The sequence below is a fragment of the Furipterus horrens genome, unplaced genomic scaffold (genome assembly GCF_987537825.1).
Source record: "Furipterus horrens unplaced genomic scaffold, mFurHor1.1.pri manual_scaffold_10, whole genome shotgun sequence".
Classification (NCBI taxonomy): Eukaryota; Metazoa; Chordata; class Mammalia; order Chiroptera; family Furipteridae; genus Furipterus; species Furipterus horrens.
Genome location: NW_028327180.1, coordinates 76,722,417 through 76,738,412, shown reverse-complemented (window position 1 = coordinate 76,738,412; position 15,996 = coordinate 76,722,417).

Below are 15,996 nucleotides of genomic sequence, written 5' to 3'. Positions count from 1 at the left end.
GATTATTTTGCTAAGAAAATGTTCTATTCAATTGGTATTATTTCTTAAGTAACTCCAGTATTAATACTGCTTTTACAAATATGTGTAATTAACTCATAGACTGGCAGCTTTTGTTGAAATTCTCTCTCTCCTCCTTCCTAAATTTATTAGAGCAGGGTTATCACCGGCCAAGGTGGGTTCTTTTTCCTCACCTTGTTTTGTCTTGTTTTTCTCTTCCTCCCCTCTTCCCCCTTGCTCTCTCTGTCATTTCCTTCCTCACCACGAGTTGATGTCTCTAATATTAGGAACTTATCTGATCAGTGACCAATAACAACTCAATAGTTCGTTACTGTGACTTATTATTTAAAGCCAGACCTGCTTGGAGCAGTTTCTAACTCTCTTACTAAAGAGGGTGGAGTTAAGGGTATTATAATTCAGATGTGTCAATTTGGGAAGGGGTCACCAGCTGCATTCAGGATGTTTTATGCTTGAAGGTCCATGGTCGTCTCACCAGGGCCCACGTTGAACCCCCTTTCTATTGTCTTGTTTATCCTCAAGCCAGCATGTATTCTCCTCCTACCCCACCACTTACAGGGAGATCCATATCTACTGGCATCACATATTTGTGTAATATATAATTACATATAATGGATAGATACCCCATATAGCACATCTCTCATAGTTGTGTGATATTGGAGCATGGGTATCTGTAAACATTTTTTAAAATTATGATAATCCTCAAATATTTATAAAAACAGTGAGGGTAGTGTAATGAACGCCATATCAGGGACTCTGGTACTTCATGTGTTCTTGTGTATCTTCCTGAGCCCCAGAATTGTGCCTAGCACAGAGCAGGTACTTTATACAAGTTTGCTCATCAAGCTGATTGCCTATTTATCAGTTTATTTCCTCCTTCAAAAATAAGAAACAACCCTGTATAATTTCACAATTTGGAACTGCTCTTCCCTCCTTTATTTATTTATTTTTTCTTTCCCCAAACTGAACTTGTTGCAGACCTGTGGCTACAAAAAATAACAATCATATTTTTTAAAAAGAAGACCATTTGAACATCTTCTGTAGTTTTCTAAAGATGTTATATTTGCTGAGTAGAGAGGAACTTATAACATGCTTTTTCCTCTACAAAAATGTGTGTTTTATTACAATTGGAGATCATGGCTGTTTGAAGGTACTTGACCCTACAGATTACATACCTCTAGAAAGGGGGAAAAATACATATATCAAGACCAAATGAAGTGCTAATGAAACCTGGAAGCATGTTTTATATTTAGACCTTTAAAGAAACAGTTTTTTCATGTAAAAGTTTATGGGCTTTTTTCCCTAGGAATTAAAAAAGGAGTTGTCGTCTGCTGTGTTTTTACTAAATCTCCACCACAGTGGTTCCCACATGGGACTTGGGGAAGGAGTAGGCAGCTGATCATGGGAGTCTCTAGGGCAACAGCCTGTTGTCTCCTGACCTGTGTATCTAAGGCCTGGGTAGGTCTCTGGAGAAGACCAAGCTGGTTGGCAAATGCCTATCCTGACACTCACTACATTATCTGGAAATCACTTTCCTTGAGATTGAGAAAAGCCACCCAGAAGACCTTCTTCAAACTCTTTTGAATGTACTGACTCTTGCCCCAGCAAATTTCTGATACTGAGCAAAGAGGCCAAATCACCTTTAACTTGGGAAAAAATGTAATACCTAGAGCTCAGAGTTCGATTCTAGAATCACTTCATTTGCTTCAGATAACTGAGGGGCATGTAAAGCTACCAACATTTAGTAAAGAGGAAGCTTTAAACCAAGCATAAGATTTTGAGCAAACATAATCCCTAGAGAATGTTAGACCCTTTTACAGATGATAAAATGGAGATTTGGATAAATAAACGACTTGGCTGAGGTCATCCCGACACCTGTTGGCAGAGTAGGTCTCTAGAAACAGTTTCCTGGCTCATACACAGTCATCCAGGGAGATACTCGTACTGTAAGTGCCAGGCCGATACTGCATCTGTTTTCTCCCACAGATCCTACTGGGATGCTTTCAGGCGTTCATTGGATAAAATGGCCATTCTGCTGCCGTTATCTGGGTTTGAATCCAGGTATTTCAGATCTACATTCCTCCTTCCCAAAACTCCACTCCGCTCTTCACTGATCAGGAATTACCTATGCACATAGGTCCCACATCATTTGGAAGAAAAAGAAAAAGAGCAATCAATGATGGTTCTTTGCAGGATTATTAACATCACATTCTATGCCCTATTCCTATTATTTAGAGTCTACAAACAAAGAAACTCTTTAATAATTCTAAACATTGTGACCTCGGCCAAAACAGTTGACATCCTTGGGGCTCTTTTCTTTTTTTCTATTTGAAAGAAACACAGATAATTAATAAAATTGGAATGTCTGGTGCTCAGAGACAATTTGTCTAACATTTGTTTGAGGTGAATCTGTTTAGGGTCCTGCAAACAGTCATCCGTAGGTTAGCTTTTAGGAACAGAAAATACATTTACATCCATAAGTTCATTATTTCCTGTGCTGCATTTGGAAGGACAGTATCAGGAAAGACTAGCAGCTGAGACCTCCAAGAAGTCCCCAAGGAGCCTTTTAATAGTGAAAGTCTGTCTGCCTGACTTCCCCTGGGGGTAGATGAAGAGGAGTATCCTCTTAGCACTGCAACAGCAACAAGAAGTCCTGCAAGGCCTAGTGACCAAAATGGGAAGTTTGGGGGACATTCATCTTGATTCCAGAGGAAAATCATTGCTTACTAGAAACTTTAGGACTTCAGTATTATTGCATGAGCCACCAATGGAATTATAAATTAAGTAAAGTAGAGACTTAGATTAGGTGCGATCCATATCTTCCATACAGAACTTAATAAGTTTTCTGATAACTTAAAATCTCTAAGTGATTCATAATCTATTTTGAGTAGGTACTAGTAAGAAATCAGAATATGCAAAATGAACAATGTGGCAAAATTTTTTTCTTTTTGTGAAGTGATGTGTAGATCATAATTGTTAAGATTTTGGGGGGAATCTCACTTACTCTACTTTATATGGAGTTAGATACCTCTCTGAATCTCTACTAGACCGTCCTCTACTAGAGGACAGGGGTGTGTGCATTATTTACCCTGATATCCCCTGAAGTAACATATTGAACAAATTTAAGGAATTGTTTTAAACCTAAAACACTAGTGCTACCCACACAATAGAGGGACCTCAATTTATAGAACTGTAAGCAAAAGCTTTTTATAAAGTTCACAGTCATGAGACTAATCACTTTGTCTGCTAGGCAGGACCAGTTGAATTGAGGATTCTTGTGGCTAGTGAACCACTAAGACAAGCATTTGTTCCATGTTTGAAAATCCTAAAATAACTTCAAACAACCATTTCTCTTCTTGGTATCCAATGGAGAAATCAGCAATGGTTGAGGCATATTTTCTTGGTAGACTTTGGGAGTCAGCTTATCATGATGCAGTGTCTGGGACCAACTTCACCTGGGATGACACAGCATTAGTTATGAGCAACCCCCCGCCCCAGGCAAGCTGAAGGGGCTCCATAAGACCTAGACCGCTTGAGCTGTTCAGGCCATCTGTAACTGTGTTTTCCCCTTGCGTATATATCCATACATCTGCTTAATTCATAGAGTTATACTCAAGTGTTTCACTATCACCAACATTTATGCTATATTCTTTTATGCATCAAATGTATATAGAATATTTTTAGTGCAAGAGGACACAATGCTCCCTCTAGGAATGCTAAAATGAGTAAGATCGTGGCATGGGCCAATGAGACTAGAAGAACTGCTCTCTAAAGACAGAGTCCTGTGTACACTGGGCCTTCAGGAAGTACCTATACACTGCAGTGCCTGCCTAAAAATAACATGCAAATGAATATATAGGGGTCGTGGTTTGTTCATAGGCATTTAGAATGTTTTCAAGTAGTCATTAGAAAAATATATACTGAACACTTTAAATATACCCTAAAAATACATGTATAAAAGATTCAAACAAGTCTCGAGCCCCAGGACCTTTCATTCATCTGGGGAGACTATCTAGTTTGGTTAAATGTATGACCAATGTGTAGTGTGATTAAAGCATTTAACAACACAAGATACACGTGACTGTATACAGTGGCCATGAAATTAAAGTCAACTTCAAGTGCAATGTGCACAATTCATAGGAGAAAGGTCACACTTGCTAAAGGTCCTCATGTCCTTTTTCACTGACACATATACTTTAACTCAAAGGAAGGAAAATAGCAAAATTACTCTTGTTTCTTGAGTACTTACTCTTTTCAGGCTTTCTACAGATATTTGTTTTACCCTTGATCTCATTTTGCTGTGCAACTGTATGAATTCAGACTATTATTTTCATTTTAGAGATAAGGAAGTGGGAGCAAGATTTAGTTGTTTACCTGCAGAGAGGGGACTATAAGTAAGTGGTGAAGCTGGACTCAAATCCAAGTCCATCTGTCTCAAATGCTGCTCCTCCACCAGACCACACTGCTCCCTGAGGCTTTCCGTGAGCTGTAGTAGAAGGTACTAAGCATATTGAGATGTTCTTCTGAACAAATGGCACATCCTATTTCCTTTCTACAGTCCCTGCAGGATTTGGATGCCATTTTAAAAAGTTGGGGAATCTGAAACATTTTATAGAACCACTACCTGGATGCAAAGATGTGCCCATTTGTAGAACTTATAACGAGTCGCCTTTGTACACCCCACCTCTGTCTATAATATTTGCACTGTGCTCATAAAACTGACTGAAAAATGGGTATTTCTATTTGTTTGGATTCATCCTTTAAAGTGTGCATTCCCTTGAAGAGGAAGCATGTACATATAGTGTAACATGCTTTGCATTCACCAGTTGCTCAGGAAATCTCTGAGGTTGGCTGAGTAGGTGGTGGTGATGGTACCTGAGTTGCTTTCCTTCAAGTCAAGGCCATTGGGCTCTTTCCAATCAAACAGAACACAAAGGTGTCCTGTGGAAAGCTAGAGAAAACCCTGCAGTCATCAAAAAGCCACTTATTTTGAAATGCCATACATTTTTTTTTTTTTTTACAGTACCATAGTCTCTAGGGTACCTTGCCCAGAGTAACTTAGTGGATCCACTGTCTTCTATTACATTATAATGTTCAATACTTTGTTGTCAAGGTGATGCATCAGAGGGCAGGAGTTTACAAATCAGTCCCTAGGGACTTTGCCAGCATGAAGTGATCGGCATCTAAACTAACTAGTTCAAAAGCTGAGAAAACTTTGTCACAAAGTGACAGTGAGTGGATGGGCCCCACTGCATTCACACAGCTCATGTCTGAGGAGACAGGAGGAATCCTGAGTCCCAAGGCTGGATGTGGGCGCCCACTCCATGCACAGTGTCCCTGTAACCAGAACTTTGGATGTGGCCTAGGAAGCACAGGAACTAGCTGGTGTGCACTCTGGGACAGCATGCGGGACTTGACCTGGCAAGAACTCAACTGTGCATGGCCTCTGCGCAGCAAGAGAGGCCCTGCTATCTCCCAAGGAAGGAGAGTTTTCAGAGGTGAAGCAGTTAAGGAAAACCTCAGAGAGATACAATGAGCAGAGAAAGAACGTCAGATCTGAAGGAGCTGACCCCAGGAGCGTCTGGATCCACTGAAAGTGTCCGGGCGCTCAGTCCTCTCTCAGGAAGAGCCAGGTGCGGTAAAGCAAACACATCCTTCCTACTCCTGAGAACAGTATAAAATTATTTACTGCCACCTTCCTCCCAAAGTAAGCAAATTACAAGGTCAAGAAAAACATAAAGAAGCTATATGCTCATTTGGGCACAATCACAAATATATAATCGATATAGCATATTGAAAAAGATGATGGCCTGTTTCTTTTTTAAAGTTGGCTTTTGCCTTGATAGTTTTACATTAAATGTCTTATCCTTGAGTCTGTATTTACCTAGCTGAAAGAGATCATTACCCTAAGAAAAAGTTCTGTTCTGTTGGTATTATTTCTTAAGTAACTATTAATACAATTTTTATAAATGGATATAACAAACTCAAACTGGCAGCTTTTATTAAAATTCTCTCCCTTTTCTCCTTCCTGAGCTTATTCTAACCTCTGACTGTGACTTGCAAACATCTGTCTAAAATTGATGAAATGACCGTGTTTGGGTCCCAATCGGCTCAGCAACAGAGACTGTCATCCATAGGAAGTGAATATCACAGAAGTAAGATAAAAATTAACAAACCAAAATGCTGTAGAGGGAAAACCTCACAGCCTAATCCCTCTAAAGACACCTTTACGCAAAGCTGAGACTTTAGGAGAGAAATATTAAAGGAAAATAACTACTTGAATAATAACTTATACATGTGATTAAAACGCTCCATGGACTGAAAGCAGGGAGCTGTCTTTGAGGATTAGTCTAAAATATGATGTGCCAGAGGCTCCCCCTAAGTGTCCTCAAGCCTTTCTGCTCCCTCCGTGCCACCATAAAAGGGTGGAATTGGACCCAACATGTCACCGCACCCTCTGTACCTCTGCAGAAGTCATTCCATCCAGAGGTTTCCAAGTGTGTTTTCAAATGGAAATTAACCAGCTTCATCATCACGTCTCTCCACAGAGATGGTTCATTTACGTAACGCAGAAATTTACCTCAATGGCCTACTCGGGGTCACCTGAGGCATCCTTTCTGTAATCTGGAAATGGATGTTCAGAGTGTAAAGTGACGTTGCAGCCTCACTGCAGATCCAGACTCATCGCACCCCCAGCAAGTACCACAGGAGGGAGGAACAGATCATCTTCTTGAATCTTTAGAGCAAGGCTTCTTCCAGTTGGCCTTTCCTCAGCCTCACCAAGTGCCCACATACCTGGAAACCCAGATTTCAGCTCTCCTCTTTCCTATCTTATTGTTCCAAAGCCAATTGAAGACAGAACATGAAATTTTATGAGATTTTTTTTAATGAATCACTTTGATTAAATAAGTAGTTGGCCATGTAGTCTTTTGTTATCCCAAACTTGTCTATTTATTAACCACTTGTCTTATTGCCACTCGCCGTGCTAGACACAGGGAAGACCACAGTCATGCTCCTGCCTTCATGGGAAGGTCGAACAGTGAACGAGAACCAGGTGCCTATGGTCAGTGCTGCGAAGATGACAGATGTGGTGGGCTGGGTGAGGCAGGTAGGAATGGGTGGGTCAGGAAAGTTTTTCTCTAAGCAGATGATATTTGAACTATGACCTGGAGCGTGAGACTAAGACTTTTCATTTTATTTTATTCTATTTTATTTTATTGTTGCAACTTACATACTTTTATGTCTAATAAAGTAAATATCAATCTTTAATATCCAACATAAACAAGAAGCTCATTGGGCAGGGGTGGGGAGGTGGAATCCCTTTTTTTTTACTCCAGAGCCAAAGGGTTGTGAGACCAAAATGTGAGAAAACCACTGTAATTTACCCCCAGCCACGCACACCTGGTCGACGCCCTGCTCTGACCTCATAGGCGCCACTGTGATGCAACTGCAAAGCCCACCCTATATATTCTGCCGTGGAGGGGCTGAGATTTTGTCCGTTAGAGCCCAGGGAGCTGATTGTGGTGACCTGTTGGACTAGGACTTGCGAGCTTTGTTCTTGCCTCTTGCCGTTCCTTTGCGAGTTTGTTTTCTTTTGCTTACTGGTTTGGTTTGGTTTGGTTTTGTATCATTTATTTTGCATTTTTTTCCTTTTCCTTTATTATTTTTCTTTCTTTTAATTTTTCTTACTTGTTTTTCTTTAGCCTTTATTATTTATTTATTTTTTCGTTTTTTTTTTTTTTTTTTTTTTTTTTTTTATCTTTTGTTTTTGTTTTGTTTTTGTCTCATCTTGTAGCCACCATGGCTACAGCAGCCACCGCTGACCTTCAGGAGCACATAATTGGCGATTACATGCTCCTGCGCACCATTGGCAGTGGGTCCTTTGGCAAGGTGTGGTTGGCCACGCACTTGCCAACAGACACAGAGGTGGCTGTCAAAGTCATTACTCAGTGCTATGTCAGTGATTATTATGAAGAAGTTGATTGTCATAAGCAATTAAATCACCCAAATATCGCACAGCTATTTGAGCTGATTACCACCAAGGAGAAAAGGTACCTCTTCATGGAGCACGTCAGCGGAGGGGACTTACTCACATACTTAGACAACTGCGGCCCCATGACCGAGTCAGCAGCCCGACCCATGTTCCGGCAGCTCGTATCGGCACTTCAGTACTGTCACCAGAAGAAAATCGTCCACCGGGACCTGAAGCCAGAAAACATCCTGATGGACGGTGAGAGGAACGTCAAAATAATAGACTTTGGATTTGCTAGGGACTGTGTGGACTACACACTAAGCAGCTTCTGTGGCACCCCGCGCTATATGGCCCCGGAGATCTTCCGGCGTGTCAGCTATGACGGCCCGAAGGTGGATGTCTGGGCCCTGGGGGTAGTTCTGTTTCAGATGATGGTGGGGGTTTTGCCATTTGGGGGGGTCAAGTTTAAGGAGTTGAAGAGTAAGATCCTGAGTGGGGAGTTCCAGGTACCACTGTCTCTATCCGAAGAAGGTCGAAATCTTTTACAAAAATTATTGACCCTCGACCCCAGGGAAAGGCCCTCCCTGGACGACGTGATGCAAGACCCATGGGTCAACATGGGCTGGGGGGAAGAACTGAGGCCGTACAGCGAGCCGCCCTGGGGTGACCTTGACCCCGAGGTGACAGGCAGAATGGAGGAGATGGGGTTCGGAAAGGGGCAGATCCAGAGGTCATTGACCCAAAGGACATATGACAGGGTCATGGGAACCTACCTGATTCTGAAAACCACCGGCAGGATGAGGGTCCGCACCATCCGGGTTAGGCCCTGCCCCTCCCCCGTCTCCAGCGGCGGGGAGAACACAGCGGGGCCTGCTGGTCCCTCAAGCCGCCTGCGGTCAAGGACGGATGTTCCCCCAGCGGAAGCCAGCCTGGCGTCCGGGACCGGCACTTCCCTCCCCGGCCCCCAGGCCAGGACGGCCACCCCCAGCCCCGCCCTCCAGTGTGACCCCCCTGGCTCCCCCACCACCCCCCGCCGCGACAGCGCCGGCAACAGCGCAGGAGCCCCGGAAGGACCCGCCGAGGAGAACCGCGTCCAGACTGCACAGCCCGACGGCGGGAGCCCGGGCTCTCCCTCTGCCCCCAGTCGGGGCTGGCGGGGGGCGGTTCGCAGGATCTTCCGGAGGTTCTTAAAGTGTGTGTGCTGTGGGCCGTCCACGCGCAAGCAGCGGCGCAGAAGGAAAAGAGTCGCGCCAACATAAGTTCCGAAGTTGTGGGCGGCCCACGGCATCCGGAGGGGGACACACAGCTGCGGTGAGAGCGGCGCCGGAAGCGCACACCGTGACACCGTGACACCGTGACACCGTGCGCGCGTGCAGGTGACAGGGCCCGGCCCGGTGGGCGACGCCGAGTGCGAGCTGCCGCAGCGTTCTCCGCATGGGACTCCCACCAGGAGGGGATCCCGCATCTCATGGACTGTGTTCTCCTGGGGCCCTTGTCCCCTCCCCTGCTCCCCTTTGCTCCCATGTTTGTGGTGGTTCTTCATACAGTTCTTGGTTTTTGCAGATTTTGTAATAAACTTGATGATTGGATCCAGAAAAATGTTTTGGAGTCTTTGTTTCTCATCCTCTCTGCACAGAATTGGGGCTGAGCACACGGTGTTTGAGAAGCGGGCAGTGATGTGGTACATACGTGGGCTTTGCCACGGGAACTCCCAACAGTTAGGAATGTGGTTTTATGGGCAAAGGCCCCTGGGTCAGCATGGGCCAGGGGCAGGGTCTGGGCATGCTGGGCAGGTTCCAGAAGCCAGGGCCCAGCAGGGGGTGAAGCAGGCAGCGGTCTCTGCTGTCGGGCAGGCAGCTGACAGCCTGGGTGCTCTGTGACCTCAGCAGGAGCCACCTGTCCCGACCTGCTGGCTTTGCTTGCTTCCCTCTGGGCTGGTGTCATTGTCCCGGGGGCTTTCCCTTTATACAGTCTGACCTGTGAAGCGCTGGAGGAAGAGTGCTCCAGGCTGAGGACGCAGCCAAGCTCAAGGCCACCAAAGCCCGGTGAGCTGGAGTGAGAGCAGCAGGAGACATGGCTGCAGACGAAGGGCGGCCCTTGTGGGCCACGGGAGGGGGGTGGGCTTTACTCTGAGAACAGTGATGAAACCCATGAAGGGTATTAAGCCAGGAAGTAATGTGATCCCATTTATGCTTTAAATCTTGTAAATTGTGGTGAATATTCTCCCTCTGGTAACATATTTATGCCTACACATTACAAGATTCACCAGACAGGGCAGGTTTGCACAGAACCACTGAAGAAATATGAGCTGGAACCTGTATGTGTATTTTCACTTTAACCCTTTCACCCCAGTGCCCTGAACAGGTAGAGCTGATTCATTTTCTTGCCCTTTTCACCGAGGAGCCTGCCGTGTTCCTTTGGTTCATCTGTCCTCCTTCCCTGTGATCCCAGCAGCACATGGCATAGACCTGCATGTGACTCTCATCACTTGGGATTGTCAGGAAGTGGTTGTCTTGCCTCCTGGCCCTGACCTTCCATCCCTGAGTTCCTGGGGGCTGGGCACCATCGCACTCCCCTTTGTATTTCCAGTCATTATCCAGAGCCAGGTCCAGAGTAGGTGCTCCGGAAATGATGGAGAGGTGAACCATCACCTGGTGACTCTACAGTGGATTGTCCCAAACCAGGGCACATTGGAGTGTAAAGGGAATGTGATAGTGATTATGCTGGGACAACAGTGACAGGTTGTACTGGGGTTTACTGGGATGTATGGTCACCTCAGTGATCAGTGTAAGGCATTATGAACCCAGTTGTGATGTCTCTAATTCTGGAGGTCTTTTAGAAGGCACTAGTGTTCATTCCAATTGCCCGAGCTGTTTATTCCAATAGCATAGGAAATGTTTGTAAGTAGCAAAGGCGTCAAAGTCGATATGGATTCATACTTTGATCATGTAATTCCCTTTCCAATTCTACTTCAGCATTTTCCATTATTACAAAGAGAAATGCGCAGTTTGATGCTAAGCTATCTTTAACCCCTTCACACTTCTGCTAGTCTTTTTAAATGAAAAGTATGGAAACTCTGGGATCAAAACCATTGAATAAGAAATGGTATTTGGTTGGCATTTAATATTCCGTTCCTTATAATTATTTAATGCTTTCCTTTTCTTCATGAGAAATTATGATCATTGCCCAGGTAGGACTGGGAGATAGAATTTCATTTTCAGTTAATCTTTTGAAGTAAAACATGATAATTTATAATAAATATGATAAAGGTCACATACAGATTTTGGAGGGAAAAAAAAAAGCATAAGGTTGTACAAATGAGTGAAATTTGGGAAATTAGATCAGATGATTCCCAGCCCTCGTTCTGTGCCTAACTTGAGGGTCCGCAATTTATTTTTTAAATAGTCATATAAAATTAATGCAAATAATTTATAAAATAAATGTGTCAAAAGAACTCTGCAGGTGAGAAGGGCCTGCAAGAAATACTCAAAGTGATGGAAAGCAAGGAGCTACAAGGAAGACTGCTCTCTCCAGCCGAATTAGCATTCGATGTGGAAGGGCAGATAAACAACAAAAAGGAATAAACTGCAAGGCAGATTGGGACTCCGCTGTGTTCAGGTTTTCGGTCAGTGTCTGTTCTGGTTGGACAACATTTAGCTATTTTGGGAAATATCGTGGAGAACTAGAGTATTACTTTAAAGCAGAAATAATTATGTGGCTGCCTTTAAAATGTTATGACCTAGAAATCTTGCTGATTCTGCCTTTGCCGTTAATAACAACTATTTAGGAGCTGGTATTTTCAGGTAGATCCCTTGCTTGAGTCTTTACAAATAAAACAAACAAAAAATCACTTAAAATGCTCAAGTAGGCTAAACATTTCCCATTCTCACTTGTCTGTTTTCCTTTTTCATCAAGAAACGTGGCCAACCTTTTATCTGCAGGTGTTGCAGAGGCAAAACTTCAGCCGGGCTTATATTAAATTGTCACAGAACACCAAATTAATAAGATCTGACTGCCTAACACCACAGGCCTGCTGGACCTCAATGCCCCTAAACCGCCCTGCCATGGGGATGGGAATGTGGGCTAGGCGAGCTTAATGGCCTTGGTTAAGCCTCCTGAGTGATAAAATGCTTCCAGACATAGCCTGTTCCAAACAGCCTGCTCCCTGGGAAGTGCTGTGTAGAAGCTGATGGGTAATAGCAGCTCGCTCAGCCGAGCCCAGTCATGAAAATTGAGATATTAAAGTTTGATATGCTAGGGAAGCAACTCTACCTTGGGTCCAGCTCGCAGCTGGTACAGTCCTTGCCTTGCCACGCTGGGCCTTGGAGGGAACTGCTCACCAGCATCTGGTACCCCTGCTCAGTAGCCTCCAGCTCAGCCTCTTGGGGCTGGACAGCCCTCTAGCCACACACAACTTCCCCCAGGGCTTTTCAGTTGTTCTGACTTGCATTCAAAAGTCTGTGATTTCAGGCAACTTACTAAGCATTTCTAAGCCTGGGAAATGGAGCATAAGGTCATTGTGAGATGCAAACACCTAGCAGCCAGCAAGATGCGTAACAGGCTGCAAAGGCAGTGCTTACTGCTCTCACTGAGTGCGATTCGTTACCGTAGATGCTAAGCAGTTTAATATTTCTAACCTTTTCTCGTTATTCTTTTCATCTCAGATCCCAGTAGCATGTGCTCATTATAAGTCAAACAGCACAGAGGGGTGCAAAGAAAAGCTTGGATATTTTTTTTTTCTTCCTTCCCTCCCTGAAGTATCCACAGCTAAGTGTGCGGGCGTCCCAATACCTGTTTCTCTGCTTTCACTAACGCATACACAGGACACACACACCCCCAAGTGTATATGTGTGTTGCTTTTGTTGTTTCACAAAAATGGGCTCATACGGTTCTCACAGTTACTCTTGACGTTTACAAACATCTCTCTAGGTCATTGTTACAGACACACTTATTCTTTGGAAGAGCCACATGGTCTCTTAAACAGCCTGTGAATACTAGCATCAGCATGTAATGCATGCTAACAGATTTGCCTCCACCAGCCTTCTACTGATGGAAAGTCAGCCTAGTTATGGTTTTGTTTTTCTAGCATAAATATTGTCATGATTGTTATTATTCAACTTTGGGCATAAAACTGGCCCTCCAGTAATATCATAGTTTAGGAAAACCAGAATCCATAGTTAAGTCTTTCGTTCTACATTAGTTTTTCCTCCATTCTACCCACATCTGCTCTCAATTCTCCTCTCTGCCCTCTTCACCTCCCCTCACCCCCATACAGTGGCTCCTCCCAGCCCTGATAAACCTGGAAACAAAGAGACATTGAAAGCTTGTTTTCACTTCTGCGTTTCCTTGGCTCTGGCCTTAAGAGGACCTGTAGTCATTTTTATGACAAGGTTTTAGTTGTAAGAGGGCTTTGCAATCACTAAGCAGAGGTCTTATGTAAGTCGTCACCAGGCTGTGCGCTGCCCGCTGGGAGGGCACGCTGTCCTGTCCTGGTGGATCACTTTATTACATTCATCTCCTTAGGAAATTCATAAACATGAGGTTCCCTTTAGCAGGGGAGAGCTCTTATTTCACTGTGGAGGAACCACGGTGGAAAATTTTGACAGTTTCGGTCACAAGCTGCATTTTGGGATTTGTAGGCTCAGAAACTGCTTCTGAGAGTTTAGTTTGCCTCCTTCTTCCCATATTCTCTGTCAGACTGTGCTGATCTTAAGACCCGAAGTCTTGGCCCTTGTTGCTACAGTGGTGGTATCCCCAGGTGGCCAGCGCTGATCATGTGGCAGCACAGACTGGGCACGTGGGGAGGCAAGGACGGGTGCCTGGCTGAGGGCAAACTCTGGTTTGTAGGAAAGGTAAGGACTGGCTCGGACATGCCCTCACGCCTCTGCTTGCAAACAGAAAATTAAATTTAGCCTAATCGCTATATTCATTTTGACCTATACAGCATTTTAGTCGCTTTTAGTTTAAAAGGCTCTTCCAGGGATTGAATTAAATTTACATTCTGTCCTCAATTAGGAAATTCCTAATTCAGACCTCTTCTTCTGGCCTACCTATACATACATGCATACACACATGTGCCAGTGCACGCGCAAACACACACTGAGGTCTCCCACCAAATAGAAGGTGCAGAAAGATGGAGGAAGGTCTACCTGTGCATGCCACACTAGGCACACTTCCCCATGCTCCTGGTGTCCACCAGCCTTTGTGATGCCCTCTGAGTTAACCTCTGTCCTGTGAGTGTCCTCAGTGCTGCTGGCACTCTGTCCCATGTCCCTGTTACCTGCTCACCCACCCCACGCCTACAGGACTCAGCCTCACTGGCTCTGGCATGGAGGTGGTTGGGGGCCAAGCTTGCCTCCTTCTTTCTCCCTCGCCCACCCTGCCATCTCTGCCATGTTCATGTCCCCATAGGGAATGCCAGTTCAGAAGTGGGTACTGGACTCTGTGTGCATTATTATCCAAACTGTCAAAAACATTCTCTAGAGATCACTCAAGAGGAGAAAACAGCCCAGAAATGTAGCTCCTCCTCCTCCTTGACATTCCCCTCAACCCTTCCCCCCCTCCCCAAGCCCCTTTTTATCCTCTTCTTGGGGGCAAACCCCACTAAACTGGGGGTGCTTCATTTTCTACTTGGTACAGAAGTCTGGTCCCAAGAAGTATACTTTTCATGAAGAAGGTGAGGATTTAATCTCTCTGGTCATCAGCTGTAAGCTCGATCTTCTGTCATTGGGCCCTGGTTGGGGAGGGACTAGTAGATGACCAGATGGAGCAGGGGAGGCATCATCTGGTGACACTGTGCATCACCTTGTCCCAGAATTCCAGAAATACCTATGTGACCAGTTGCTTTATGTCAGTTTCCCATCTACCAGGGTGTAGTGTGTCCCTGGTGGCAGAGATGGTGCTGTTGCTCACTGTTAGGTCCTTGATGCTCTGCACAAGGCCAGCCATGCCATAGGAGCTTGGCTAAAATTTGCTGAATGAGTGAAGGAGCCATACACACCGGTGCCCAAGGTCAGAACCTATTTGCCCACAAAGGTGAGTTCTGCCAAACCCAGGAGGCCGACCGGTGCTCCTTCAGGTCCTCACCCAAAGACTAGAACTGGTGCTGGAGGCCAGGGCCATCCTAGTGAGCAATCGGCAGAAAAGGATAAGGATTTGGGGAACCGGGGATGCCCCAGCAAGAGAAAGAGATGGAATGCCTGCTAATTAAAAGTCACCCGGTCTAAGAGGTTGTGCGTTCCTGTCTGAGCACAGTATTAAAGACAAGATCCCAGCTATCACCAGTGGCCATTTCTATACCTCAGCTTGTCTTGAAGTCATAAAGGAAGGGGAGAAAGAAGTCCAATCCCATCCACTTAGCTGTTTCATTTGAAAGGACTTTGCATGCCTGGGCGCACGTGACTAAAATTCACAAGTGTGGAGTGAGCTCTCCATTTCTTTCTGGCATTTGTTAGCCCGGATTTTATGTGGGAGGCAGCATGATACAGTTTTAAAGGGTTTGGAGTCCAAATTTTGTTCCTTGTTAGCAGTGTGACCTGTTAGTAAACTCTCTGAGCCTGGGTATCTTCATCAACAAAACAAGGGAGCATGTTTGTGATAAACGCTGAATAAAACGCAAGCATGTGTCACAGGCAGAGAGAAGACACCCTGTACACCAGTGGTTCTCAACCTTCCTAATGCCGTGACCCTTTAATACCATTCCTCATGTTGTAGTGACCCCAACCATAAAATTATTTTTGTTGCTACTTCATAACTGTACTTTTCCTACTGCTATGAATTGTAATGTAAATATCTGATATGCAGGATGTATTTTCATTGTTACAGATTGCACATAATTAAAGAATAATGATGAATCACAAAAACAATATGTAATTATATATGTGTTTTCCGATGGTCTAGGCGACCCCTGTGAAAGGGTCGTTTGACCCCCAAAGGAGTCGCGACCCACAGGTTGAGAACCACAGCTGTACACACATGCCTCTCTTGCTCAGCCAAGTCTCATAAATGCT